The sequence below is a fragment of the Chenopodium quinoa genome, unplaced genomic scaffold, assembly GCF_001683475.1.
Source record: "Chenopodium quinoa cultivar QQ74 unplaced genomic scaffold, ASM168347v1, whole genome shotgun sequence".
In the NCBI taxonomy this organism is placed as follows: domain Eukaryota; kingdom Viridiplantae; phylum Streptophyta; class Magnoliopsida; order Caryophyllales; family Amaranthaceae; genus Chenopodium; species Chenopodium quinoa.
Window position 1 is genome coordinate 3,268,119 of NW_018744593.1, and position 11,724 is coordinate 3,279,842.

The 11,724-nt window shown below is 33.3% G+C and overlaps 1 long non-coding RNA gene across 1 annotated transcript; it reads left to right on the forward strand.

Annotated features, from left to right (window-relative positions):
* The first annotated feature begins 7,491 nt into the window (after positions 1 to 7,491).
* On the forward strand, positions 7,492 to 11,334 carry LOC110699674. Its single transcript, XR_002506962.1, has 3 exons — positions 7,492 to 7,797; positions 10,460 to 10,584; positions 11,086 to 11,334. It is a non-coding gene; the product is annotated as an uncharacterized LOC110699674 (long non-coding RNA).
* Positions 11,335 to 11,724: the final 390 nt, after the last annotated feature.

The window sequence follows — 11,724 nt, forward strand, 5'->3', positions numbered from 1 at the left end:
AATCCCACCACTGGAGCTTGAAGATGAAGCAGAAGAGCCACCTCCTTGAATCCTACCACTAGCCATCGCAAAATTGAAGGAATTCAATTTTTTTTTTTTCAGAAATCAAGAAAGAAAGGAACAAGGGAGGAGAGTAAACAAGAAAGGAGACAGAAGAGTGTAACGGGAAAAAAAAAATTGCAGGGGGAGTTCCTTTTTAATTACAGCAAAGAAGGATTAAAATAAAAAAAAGTTTAAAAAAAAAGCCACGTAGATGGACACGTAGGCTAATGACCGACATCAATAGGTTAGTGACCTGCTGGGACTAGGGGTGTACAAAAACTGGACCGGACCTGAAACCGGACCTGAACCGACCTGATCCGGACCGGACCTGACCCGGACCTGTTGATTCAGGTCCGGTCCCGGTCCTTAAAAATCAAGGTTCCCGGTTCCGGTCCGGACCCGGTCTAAACCCGGGGTTTTCAAGTCCGGACCTGAAACCCGGAAAAATTGTATTTTTTAAAAAAAAAAAAAAAAAAAAATTCAAAAATCAAAATAACGCTGCTGCTTGAGTGACACTTCAGTTCTCTTTCATTTCATTCTAACCCTAACAAACAGGTTGTCTCCCCCTCTCCCTCACGCAGTCACACACTCACGCTCACTGTCTCCAATCTCAGCCCAACGCGGCAACGCTCACCGCCGACACCTCCTGCCTTCCTCACTCTCTCAGGCGAAGCCCAGGCGCCCACCGACCACCGCATGAGACAGCTACTGCGCGATTTTCCATTTCTCCGGTAAGTTATTTTTTTTTTAATGTAAATCTAAATTATCTAATTATGTTTGGGTATTTTGTATTCGAAATAATGAATTAAGTGTTAGAATTTATATGTTTATTCATGTTTCAATTGCTTATAATGATTATTTGATGTTTGCATGTTGAATTTCTTTTTTTTTACTTCAATGTTTTCGAATTTATGTTTTTCTTTTTTGGTTTATTTTCGAATTTCTTTCGAATTTATGTTTTTTTTTGGTTTTTTTTAGTTTAAAGTTTAGGGTTTTAGGGTTTAATGTTTAGAATTGATAACAAGTATGGTTTATCTTCGAATTTATGTTTTTTATTTTGGTTTTTTTTAGTTTAAAGTTTAGGGTTTTAGGGTTTAATAAAATCAGAAGAGCAGAGAAAGTAGTGATTAGATTGTAAACATCTAGTAGTCTAGTGTTTATCTAGTACTTTGCATTGACCTTTGGCATGGCTTCAAATTGAATAGTTGATTTTATGCATTCGGATGCATAAATTCTATGTTATTAGTCATTATATAAGCGTTGTTGCATAAACTTATCATTGCAGAAAAATGCACTGGTTGAGAAATAGCAGATCTATAAATATTGGTCTGAATTCCTTACAATTTAGCACCAATTCTTCAGGAGTTTGAGTAAATTCTGACATATAATATGGGAACATGAATAATGTCTGAATTTCTATGTTATTTCTATGTTCGGTGTCACCTAAATTTATCACTGCAGTTATGGGGAAGAAATGCGAAGGCTGTAAAATTGCGGAGAATTATAATTATTGGTCTGAACTTCCTGCAACAAAACACCAATTCTTCAAGGTCATGTATGGCGATTTTGAGCACCAAATGGTAGGAAAATATGTTATGAAAGCAACTGCACTTATATTATTAATATATATTAGCTCACTTGATTGAATTTTTTGGTGAACATTTCTTGCAGAATATTCCTCAGAAGTTCATGGAGTGTTTCAAGGAGAAACTCTCCCCGTGGTGTACACTTATAGCGCCAAGTAAACACAAATGGAAAATTAGACTCTCGAGTACATATGATGAAAGGCCATTGGTGTTTACAGATGGATGGAAACAGTTTGTTCGTGACAATGGAGTGGAAACAAATGACTTCTTAGTGTTCCGTTTTGTTGGAGACTCCTCGTTTGAGGTGTCAGTGTTTGACAAGAGTGGTTGCGAGAAAGAGGGTTGTCACTTTTCCATTAATTCCAATTCAATCTCAAGAAGATTCCCTTGTACAAGTAATCTCCACATCAACCATGGTAGTGTGGCTAAAGAAGAAATTGAGATTTGTGACTCATCATCACAGGATTATTCTTTGTGGAAGGAAGACGAAGAAGAGACTGAGGATGTAAGTCATGTAATAACGGAAGAAAAGAGGGAGAGAAGAGGAAGCTCAAGTGAAGGTAATACAAACTAGTCATTCCTCATTAGAGTTTGTCTCTAATTTGAATTCATATATGTATTACTGTATTATAATTTGATGGCCATGATGCAGGAAAATTTCCTCAAAGCCAAAAGTACTTCATATCGAATAGGCGGGATCTTAAACCTGGAGAAAAGAAAAGGGCTTCCAAGATGGCAGAGTGTTATAGGCGCAGCATGAAGGATAATAAGAGAGTGTTTCTTGTGTTTTAGATAGCCAAAAGTACTTCATATCGACTTTATGTTTTTTTTTTTGGTATTTTTGGTGTTTGAGAATTGGGACTTTATACTTTTATAGACTTTATGTAGTTTTGTACTTTTGTGATTAATAATTTTGGTTTGTATGTAATTATTTAATTATGCAACAGGTCTAAAAATCACAAAACAGGTCCATACGCAGGTCCATATGCAGGTCCAACAAGTTTTTTATTAAAAAAAATAAAAAAAAACGAAAAAAATCACAAAACAGGTCCATTCAGGTCCAAACCTGGACCGGACCTGATTTTTCAGGTCTAGCCCGGAACCGGACCTGTTAATTCAGGTCTGGTCCCCGGTCCTCATAATTACCCAATTCAGGTCCCCGGTCCAAACAGGTCCGGTCCAGGTCCGGTCCGGTTTTGGACCGGTGTACACCCCTAGCTGGGACTACTCTTGGAAAACATACCCAATAGTTAGGATTATTAGATAATAAACCTTAGTTGGGCTTATTAAAAGTAAATCGGCCATAGTTGGGATTATTAAAGTGTATATTTCCTTATTTATATAGCTATATATAATAAAAACATTCTTAACATAGTGTTGATCATTTTCTACATCATTTTATATCTAATTTATCATTCGTAATCCTTTATTTTGATCAAAATTTGTCAATATATATTAAGATTTTTTATTTGTTTATAAACTAATTATATTTGTTATTGAAAATTATCGTGCATGGCACGGGTACTAACCTAGTTTATTTAATATTTGTGAGTTGTTGTATTGCATAATTTAACATGTTAAAATTTTTGGCCCCCAATAGAAAATGTTCCAAGATCTGCCACTAATTCGAGGCAGTTGTTTTTGGGCTTTTGAGCTTCTTTTTCAATACTTATACATATTTATCTTCTCTTTATTTTTTATTATTCATCATTCTAAAACCCTATACACAGACAAAAACCCACCTTTTAAGATATGAATAATTATTTTAGAAATTCCATCCTTTGAGTTCGGGTGCACGGATTACAAGAAAAGTTGCGTTAAACTTAGGGGGCATGCGTCACTATGAAACTTGTACTAGTGGTGACGTATTTCACTCCCAAGGTAGTGAATTCTGTTCTGCAGTGCGACTGTAAGTTTGAGATTTTCTATCCAGGAAATTTCTAATTGTTTATTTATCATTGATTTCAACAATTAGTTTATCAACAATTTTCATCTTAAATTTGTTAAATTCTGTACTATTTTCACTTATTTCAGGTTTAATAAATTCAAATAAATTCAGTTAAATTCAGATAAGTTAACTATGTTTAAATTACAACTGAAATAAGTTTTAATAAAGTCAAATAAGTTCAGTTAAGTTAAATGTGAAAACTAGGTGAATTAAACTCACCCTTAAATCTACTCCTAATCTTGAGCCTTTGGACAACTTCCATAGAACATTGGGGATGAACTTGTTGACCTCTGATTTCTCTAAAACTGATGATTTGGCCTGATATTCTATAATTGTTCAACAAAGCAACAGAGTATAACGAAATGTTAAGAATCAAAGGTACTCATTATATAATCCTTTTAATAAATAATCTAATATCTAATATCATATCATATCACTAATAAATAAAGCCAGTCTCGCAGCCAGGCCACGAGACAGCGACACTTGGCATTCCAGGTTTTCGCCAAGTGTCACGCCACGTAGGCGACAAATAGGTATTATTGTGACACATATGATGCTAAAGTTTAGATATATAGATTTTTAAAGATAAAAAAGTTGTATGGAGTTTTATTATCAATATACTTCTAATATTTCATATATACCAAATTAATCATAACTTTTAATAAATACCTTCTAATTCGGTATTATTTCCATCATAAATTTGGTTTAAAAAGTTCTTTAAAATAAGATCCACTTATAATATATTTAATTCATTTACAAAAATAATATAGAATTAGTGAAAATAAGTTTTAATCATGAAAAATATTTTTTGTTTTGGTAAACATACTTTTATTTCAGTAAAAATAATTTCAGTTCAATTAAATATATTTCAACTCAGTATGTCTAAATATCCTGCATTATCAAAAGGGAATATATGATCGTATTTAACATTCAATCCAAAAAGTTTATCCCAAACTTTTATTAACCATCTAGGCATCGCCCGTTGTAACACCCTAGATATTCCTTTCCTTTAAAATACCTATTTTGCCTTTTTAAAAAATACAAAATAGGAAAATCTAAGACACTGTCGCCACTGTGAAAACGGCTAAGGCAAATATCAAAGACACACACAGCGGAAGACTCTCTTTAAAACCATTTAAAAACAAGTCAAATTAAAAAGTCAAACCAAACGAAAGTAAAAGTCAAACTAAGTCAACCTAAAACTTGGAACCATTGTAGGCCCATAAAACCAAACAATACTGAAAACCTTTGCGTTAGTATCATGAGCATAATAAAAGAAATAATATTCAAAGCAAATAAAACACATCATATTCCTATGAGAACTAAGCATGATTCGCTGTTCACTCATGTCCTTCATGAATATGCTTCACCACCTGAAAAGCTTCTCTCTACTTGTCCCCACTACTCGCCATTAGAAATGGGTCGTCGTAGGGCCAAAATAAAGACAAGGCCAAACAAACATACAAACACACAATCAGCAATGCTGAGTACATAAGCGTAATAAAAACACACTAACATGCTTTCATCCTATCATCACACAACTTACCGTGTTGCACCTGTTTACAAACATACAAAACATTCAACACCTAACTAGACAAATACCAATGTTCATTTAATTTTGATTACACATCAAACGGGTTTCCAACCAAATCCCTGCCTCAAATAAATTGAGGTAAACTACACCGGGAGCTAACCGGGTAGGCAAATGTCACATGAAGTGACTGGATGTCCTGCGCATAAGATAAATGAAAAGGAAAATACAGCGTCCTATACTCCCAGTAGAAGTCATGGTTAAATATAAAACCCTATAACTCCCCCCATATGTTCATACTCAAGGTATATACGTTCCAAGAGTTTTGGTGTGTAATCTCTTTCACTTTACGTTGTTTACATATTATTATACTTGGTGATGACTCTCAAACCATAGCACAATCAAACATTATACTCCATTCCAGCAACCAAACATACCAATTTAATTTTTGAATAATTAGTGACCACATAAATTTAATTGTTGAACCCTTTTTTAATCTACCTCGGTGTCAAAGACACCTTAAACGAATAATGCGTCGCAAATCCTATCCCTCGGTGTTAGAAACACTTTTAGTGCACTTAGGCACCGAAAAATAATTTATTCCCGTGTACTAAGACACTTGTTAGCTCAATTCTCATTCTTAAAGCATCAATATAAATTTATGAAGCATAATAAAATTCCCTTTTTGTATTCCAAACCAAATTAAACATTTAGTTTAATTAAACATGCTCTCTAACATGCTAATAATAAAAGTGTTGTTCATAACCAACATGCCAACATAATTAATTCCAATCACCAATTCTTCATAAATAATTCATACATCACAAATCATCAATCCAATCAACAAATTTCAACCAACACCTATCATGATACTACTTAAAATTAATTAAACAAAGCCTAGCATGCTTCTACACATTCAAATAACTACTAAGTACGTGAATGTACCTTGATGATCTCAAAATCGCCACGACTAAATAAAATCACTCATTTGAAGTCTCCTACAAACCAAAATTACAAAGAAGTATTAATACCTCTTCCACACAAATTTCCAGCAATATATATACAGTCTTAACTCACTCATAAACCCTCTAAAACAAGCAGAAATTTAATTAAAAACCCTTACTTTTATTCCCAATTAATGGGTAATTATAAATCCTTTCAAGAAACATAATTATAGGTTATATATAAAAATTCCAGCATTATTAAAACTTATAAACTTGCTGTAATTTAGTTCAAAAACATTAATTTCCATAGTTTTAATCAAACACAATCAAATTCCATCTTTAAACATTAATTTAGGAACCTAGGGTTTTCAAATTGGGGCTTTTTAATTCAAACCAAATCTGAAAATTTATATACAAAATACTTATTATTAAACATCATAAAATCATCCCAAAACCCAAAAACAATAATTAGATTAAGGCTAGATTAAATTAAAATAAAAAGAATAATTAATTTTTTTTTTCGAAAAACCGCAGCACCGACACTACAGCCGACTGCTGCCGCGCCTGCTGGTGGTGCCACTGCTGTCGCCGGCGCCTACTGGTGGCTGCGACAGTGGTCCGACGGCGTGTGGTGGTTGCCGGCGGCGTGTGGTGGTGTGTGGGTGGTGATTGAAGCTCAAATAAATTAAAGGGGAAAGGGAAAAATTAAGTGGAAAAGAACATAAGAGGAGAGAGAGAGTTTACCTTTGGGTGCACTCCACCTTAGGCATATGATGGGTATTTATACCCCCTCTCATATCCCTCCTACTTAAAATTCCTTTACTACCCTTAATGATCCATTTCCTAGTCAAACTAGTATTTTGACTTTCCTTAAATACCATTGACTTTAAAAATTATCTTTTTATAAAATAATATGCCCCAATATTTCCAAATCATAAAATAAAATATTTTCAAGATTATTAAATAATTAAAAATAAATTTTTTAATTAAAATAATTTTTTTTTAAATTAATAAAAACCATAAATAATTCATTTCGAATTATTTAAATACTTTAAGAAATACTTCTTTAAATTAAAATATGTATAAAAATACGGGGTATTACAGTCTACCCCCCTTAAAAGAAGTTTCATCCCGAAACTTGGGCAACAAAGATCAAACTTTTTCCTCACTTTGCATCACTACTACATTTTTTATCTAATGCAACGGTTAAAAAGGAGCTAATACAACGGCCATTTGGTTACCTTTGTATTAGACATGGCTAATATAACGGCTTATACTTCATTTCTTAATAAAGTAGGCTAATACAACGGCAGCATGTGTTGCCTAATGTAACGGTCCCTTAAGCTAATCCAACGGCTTTCTTTTTTATCGGCGCCAAAATAAAATTTATTTTATTTTAACTTCCCTCCCCTTCGCTTTTTCCCCAAATATGCACACGGTTTAATTTGTTCTTCATTCTCATACCTAAGCTAAGGAAGGTAGACCGAAAATAGTTCTTTAATTTCTCCCTAATTTTCCCAAATTCAAAGTGAAAGAAAGGGTCGCGAGGCTGAATGTTCACAAAATCTTCCCAGATTCATAAAATCTCCATGTTTCACAAAGAAAGGAAGTAGACGAAGGTGGTTAAGGCGGTGGCGGAGGCTGACTGTTGGAGCAGTGGAACTTCAGGCGGTGGAAGGTTGCTGGAGCGCCGTAACTGCGAATATTCATCTTGCATGTCGCTGATTGCTCGAAACTCTGTTTAAGGTATACCTAAATTAGTTTTAATTTATCTGGGTTTGTGTTAAAATTTGATTAGTCTGAAATCTGATGAGGAATTTTGGTGTGGGTGAGTTTTTCGGCTCAATTGAACTAGTTTTCGGGGTTGCTAGGGGATTTTCGGGTGGTTTTGTGGTGTTTTCGCGTTGGTATTGTGGTGTTTTGGGGTGGTTTTGTGGTGTTATTAGAGTGGTTTTGTGGAGTTTTGGTGGTGGTTTTGTGGTGTTAAAATCATACTGAAGGTGTGATTTTTCGTGTTATATTATTAGGGTTCTTCTCCTTCTCCTTCTAATTTATGTCATCAATGAACCCCCATCGTTGCTGCTTTGAGCTTGCTGCCGTAGCTTTATCTGCTAGCTCAGCTACATCTTCTAGACTACTCGGACGTTCGGACATTTTGTTGGATTTCTTATTAATTTTGTGAATTGAATTATTTGGAATTATTTAGATTTGAGCTTGAGAATTGAAAATTTTGAAGGAATTCAGGTATAAAATCGACTGGAAAATTGGAAACAGGATAATTTATGTAGAATATATATTGAATCTATTGTTTGCAAGCAGATTAATTGAGAATGGTGCATGCAACTATGCATGGTTGATTATTGTGTTTAACTAGTGTTGTGTTTACTTAGTTCTTCATGGTAATTAAATTTTATAAGCTTAGCATGTGAGATACTTGGATGTGTACTAATCCTCGAATTTGTGTATTTGAGTTTTATAGCTACATTTATTCGTATATAGATAGTGGGTTCGATCATTAATTTTTGTTTTTAATGGTTTCATGACTTAAGTTGAAGTGCCCTAGGGACATAGTTGTTCATAATTTGTATAAATGCCCAAGGCATAGTGCACAGGCAAGACGCTTCCTTTTTTTTTTATTGTGGTTGTTCGTACCCGTGTTGATGTACTAGAATTCCAGTAAGGGATACTTGAGGTGAAATGAAGAGTTCTGTGATATTGATTAGGTGTACATTTGTACAATCATGTACAGCTATGTGACAAGAAAAGCACTATAGCAAGATTACGCTTTGCTGATATCATGATATAGCATCTATATGATACAATTAGACGCTTTTTTGATTTAAGTTAGCCTTCATTACTATTGGTTGTTAGGAGTTAATAAGTCTGTTAAATCTATTTTTTTTTTTTTTGCCTTTTTCCTGTTTTTGTTTGTTTTCTCAAGTGTGGGCATTGGCCCTAGGATCCCTGGACTGCAGTTAGGTTTAGGCGTTGGTGTTGGATGTGGTGTTGGTTTAGGTTTTGGATATGGTATTGGCAGAGGTATTGCTTATGATGACAGCAAAGGATATTCTAATATTGGTAGACCTTTTAACGGTTCATATGTTCCATCTCAGTAAGTATATCTTCTTCTTTGTCCTGGTAATTTTAATCCGGTTCAATTATTTTGGTGTGTTCTTTTTATTGGAATGTTAAAATGATTCTTTATTTTTCTTTCAATCTGTTTTACTCCCTCCTAACTCCAATTTGATGAAAGGCCAAATCAGTTTGTAGGACAAATATTGTTCAAACTTCTTTTCAGTAGTAAATCTGCATATGTTGAGTTTCATTTGTAGGAGCCTTTTCTGATATACTACTTGGAAATAGATTGATGGCCTTATGGGTATTGAGATAACATAGGAAGGGATGCTAAAAATATTTTCCAGTGTATTTGTTTGTCTCTTTTTTGCTATTGTGGTCATGCAATTTATGCCTAGGGAAAGGAAGGGTGTTTGCTAATATGAGAGCTACAATGTCTAAAATAATCGAAGCAACTGCTAAGGTAAAATATCTCTTTTCCAAATCACAAATTTTCAATTTTAATATCAATGATTTATTGTCAAATTTATTGTCAGTAAGAGAAACTTTATTTTTTTTAAAAATAATTAATGAGGTTATGAATGATTCTAGAGATTGATTTTATTGCCAATACTCCTAAAAACTAGATATGAAAACAATGGCATTAAAATTTATGTGAATTTTGGTGAGTTTTTGATCAAATTCTACACACTTGTTGGCTATTTTACACTGAAGCTGAATCTAAGCTTAAATTGCATGCTTACATACTGTGTTAAAATTAAACTATTTATGTTTCCTATTATTCTATCATTTTGAAAAGTAGATAGAAACCAAATTAAAGTAGACCAATTATATTTTAAAGTAAATCGAAAAATGTAGATTGTGTATTTTGAACTATGATTTGTATAGTATATGAGAAATATCTAGTCTCTGCGTATGTTTGTAGAGATCGTCGTTGATATCGAGCCTTACGATGCACAGATTCACACCTTCCTTAGCTTAATCTCCATAGATTAAATGTGTTGTTGCTTTTGAGGTAAAGGTGATGATTAGTAGCCAGAGAGCCATGCAATTATATCTGTTAATTAGTGAGCTTGATTATTATGAACTAGATGTTGGATTGTTCTTAGAAATTTGGTGAAAGTATATATGAGTATCTCATAAAAAGTAAATTAGATCTTTATAAAAGTAAACTAAATATCTCTTACAGTATATATCCTTTTCAAAATGTAAGAAGCCATAGTGCATGATTATTGCATTCAGATTCAGCTACTATCGTAATATTGTAAGTCCGTTTTCTGCAAGTTATTCAACCTTGGCTATGCAGCTTATGCTTCCTTACTTTATCTTACAGGTCTATTTTTGTGTCTGAGAAGATGGTCGTAGGAGTGGGATTCGACTGCCTTTGGGTTCCTGCTTCACGAGTAGATTATAAAGTTCTGTTCTTTTTATATCCAAGTGCACATCGTATAATTACCGGTATTTGATCATCCACTTTTTCTGCGTATAATTACCTTTGCTTGCCTTTCTTTATAGTTCTACCATTAATGTTACGTTCTAGAAATGATTATGTGGAGTTGCATTATCGGTATACATATATTTCTTGTTTATATGTGCTAAACTCTGAAAGGCCCTAATCTCTACTAGTATGGTCTTAGATTATTGCCGATCTTTTTCTCTTGTCAACATTTCGGTTTGTTGATGCCAATGGGTTAATTGGTTAATGTTAATTTCATTTAGGCTATTATATTTCCTCTTAATCAGAGTTTTGATTTGTTACCAATGACCTATATAAACAAAATTGATTGATCACCAAACATATGGCCATAATACTTTATCAAGGTGTGGTGAAATTTGGTGTTGCATCTTGCATGTCTGTTATTTGTATCTAGCTATGCTTATTAATGACAACATGATATTTACAGTACCTTATTTGTATCGTTATATTCAAGTATTAATTTCTTTTATTTTTACATGTAGGTGCATGGCGAGCTAGATGGAGATGAATGAAGTACAATGATTATATATTGTCATCCAACAAATGGAGCGTACACGTCGGTGACTAATTTTATTTAGTTCGAGCTTGTGAAGATTAGGATTTGTATTTTGGAAGAATTTTAATTAGTAAACTTTTATTATTTATTATTAGTTAGTATCGATAGTGTAACATATATATGGAAACAATATTTTGTAATGTAACGTACATATTATATATACTTCGTTTATTGTTATAAATATATTGATATATTTTATATTTATTGTTACCTTTTAAATTTAAACTAACTAACAAAATATATATGTATTCCCTCAAAAAAATATAATACGTAGTATATTTCATGTACAACTGTTGCATTAGGTGAAAATATATCGTTGTATTAGGTGACATATACCATTGTATTATGTGACATATACCATTGTATTAGGTGACATATATCGTTGTAGTAGGTGGAAAATACCGTTGCATTAGCCTTGCCGTTGGATTAGGTCTATAGATCATGATTTTGTTGCATATTCATCTAATACAACGGCAGCCAAAATGCCGTTGGATTAGGTATCAAGCTAATACAACGGCATATTGGCTGCCTTTGTATTAGATGCAATAAGCCGTTGTATTAGGCC